Source organism: Sinocyclocheilus anshuiensis, unplaced genomic scaffold, assembly GCF_001515605.1.
Source record: "Sinocyclocheilus anshuiensis isolate Anshui unplaced genomic scaffold, SAMN03320099.WGS_v1.1 scaffold1282, whole genome shotgun sequence".
NCBI lineage: Eukaryota > Metazoa > Chordata > Actinopteri > Cypriniformes > Cyprinidae > Sinocyclocheilus > Sinocyclocheilus anshuiensis.
Window position 1 is genome coordinate 210,612 of NW_015554149.1, and position 2,982 is coordinate 213,593.

The following is a 2,982-nucleotide window of genomic DNA, read 5'->3' on the forward strand; positions in this document are numbered from 1 at the left end:
CCCAAGCTAAAGAATAATAATGTGCATTTGATCAGATATAACTGCAGTACAAGATTATGAGATGCATTATTTGCATTACTTGGCCAAAGAGATGTAGCAAATTAGCTCAAAAGGGAAATGTATATAAATAGAATTAATTATGATATATATTTATATCAGCTGCATTAAATTGAGTTAAATTGCCATCAGCCAATCTGTTCATCCAGCGAACATTCAGTGTAAGTTCATATCAACTCTAGGAAAGGATATTTCTGTGGCCACAGAAAATACTTTCATTCAGAAACACATCTCCTCCTGTTGGTGCGAGCGAGCGGTCAGTCACATGTGTACTGTGTAGGACGGCCGAACTTAAGGAGCTTCCCCTGGAACTTACGCGATCAGCAACCGGCCGTTTTTTGTCTTATTGCAAGCAACTCGGCTCTGTTCTGGATTTGCACAAACTGCGCTGCAATGCAATCGTTTTCCAAAATGTCATTTATGTGAAAATATGAAGTCTGTAAACGGCCGTTAACACAGGCCAGAGACGCTGAAGACGGACGCACAGAGGAAAATACTGTAGCAGGCATATCACTCACTGTTCATGATGCACGAACTATTGGAAGAAAATCCTAAATATTGATTTGGGGGTTCATATGAATGTGTTTCTGAGGGGAACTGACTGTCTTCAGAAAAGTTTACGTGGTATTTTCTTTTAATCTCGTCTCTGTATACTTCATATTAAAGCAGTGTTTCAGCGCAGTGCTGATTTGTTTACGGCGGTAACCAAGGAAACGCTGTATCTGGTGTTCCAGAAGCGCCTCCTGCTGTCAGAGAGTGAATCTGCGTCTCATTCAGAGCTCCTGCTGTTTGCTTCGTTCAGGCATGTAGTATAATTTCACAAAGCTAGTCAGAACATTCTGTTTTTGCTTCAAATTGGGTTATTATTAAATCAAATTATGTATATGAAATTATATAACTAAATGATATGAAATTATATAAATTATATGTATATGAATTATATAACTAAAATTAAATAACTGTAATTACAGATTTAGGTTAAATAAAGATGTCAGTCTTTATTTTTCTTCTTTTTAGGAAACAAATCAAAGAAAAATAAACAAATTCTACTGTTCCTAATATTCTGTATGTTGCTCAAAAACAAAATATATTGTGTTCAGTGGAAAAAAGTTTTTTTTTTTTTTACCCAGTCATTTAAAAATAACACCTATAGAGCTGTAACGACAATACCGTGATACTGTGAAACCGTGATATTTGTGCTTAAGGTTATCATACCGTCAAAATCTCATACCGGCCCATGCCTAGTATTAATGCATTAGAGCATGTAGTAAGGATCAAAATCGAAAAGGGACATTAATTTGCAAGGCAGAATCGGAAACTCATGTAATTTGTGCCCAAGAGTTTTATTAACTAAACACTAACACAAACTAGTCTAACAAACTAACAAACAGTCACTCATACATGGGAAAGGGCAAATGAGACTTGATGGATGAAGCCTTCAGGAAAAACCAGAGAATGAAGCTATGAAAAGAGTCAGTTAACCACCTGAGTAAAATCATCAGCGCCGTTTTAGAAGGGGGTCTACATCTTATACTAAACCTCTGTTTCGTTTAGTTAAATGTACGATACTTGCATTTCCTTGGTCACTGAACGAGCGTCCGGAAGCAGTCTCGGATGAAAGTCTTGATGGATTCAAGGTTTTGGACTTGCGATCACGTTCTTCCGGGTTTGAAGAGTGATGAACTCCAAAGATGTTCTGACTCGATGGTGATTGGGAGTTTCTTCCCAGTGGAAAGTGAAAAAGAGCTAAGAGAGACATCAGCTGAGATCCTAGGATCTTTGGTGAATGGAAAGTCAAGGCCAAGACCTGGCGCAGACTTAAGGTACAGAAAACTTCTAGCTCACATCCTCATCTTTTCTGTATCTAACAGAACCACAGACTGACTGGCTATGTGTTGGAGCCCACCGGGCGCACGCCCGCACCGGCTCAGGCTCTTCACATGGGCCGCAATCAGAAGGTTTTATCAGAAGACTTAGCAGAAGAAAATAACATGGATGGAACTGTGTGTGAGCCTTTTAAGGTCTGAGAAGATTCACGCCTCTCAGGATGGGCTTGTCCAATGAGAAAGGCTGAAATTCCAAGCGGGAGGTTGGAAATACTGGGGAGTTTTATGACCCTTTGTGTGAGAGCATGCTAATTTGCATATGGAACTCGAATCAAAATTACTAAAGATTCTTAGAACCCTAATATATTGCCTATGTACCCACATATAATATAAACACTCATTTAGATCATCAGAAGACAAATTCAAAGAGACCAAACATGGTATCGGTGGGGTTATATTAACTAGTGATCTATCATAACACACACACAAAACAGTATACAATTTTAATTAATTAGAGAAGAGTCCATTTTTATGGGCATTGTGTATCTTTCCTAAGGGTAAATGAATTGTGAGTTGTACTCTGCCCGCATTCCTTTGAGCGATAAAACTAGTGTTATCAGATGGCTTGTCTTTGGTTGCCATGGAACCGGAGGCCTGTTCTGCCCTTTTTAGGTGTTAGCTGCATTTCGAGGGAAGGGTCCATAGACCCTCATAGTTAGCCCTTTGGTTAGGTGAAGGGGGCATTAGAGATTATTTGTTAAATACGGTGGTGGACGAAGTACACAAATCAAGTACTTGAGTAAAACTATAGATACGTATAATAAAATATTACTCCAGTAAAAGTAAAAGTAATCAGTTTTGTTATCATCATAGATGAATATTTATTTTGCAGTTTTATATAGGCTACTTTTATCATTTAGATTTATATTAGCATATATATTTTTTATAATCTTACTGCTCAAAATACCTGGGATTTTCCCAAAATAACCAATAAGGAAATAATGAATATAATAAGGAAAATATAATTCGATTTTCATAATGATTTTTTTCTTCTCAAACCTTGTCTGTGGTGTAAAAACACCCCTGGCCAAATGCCCCC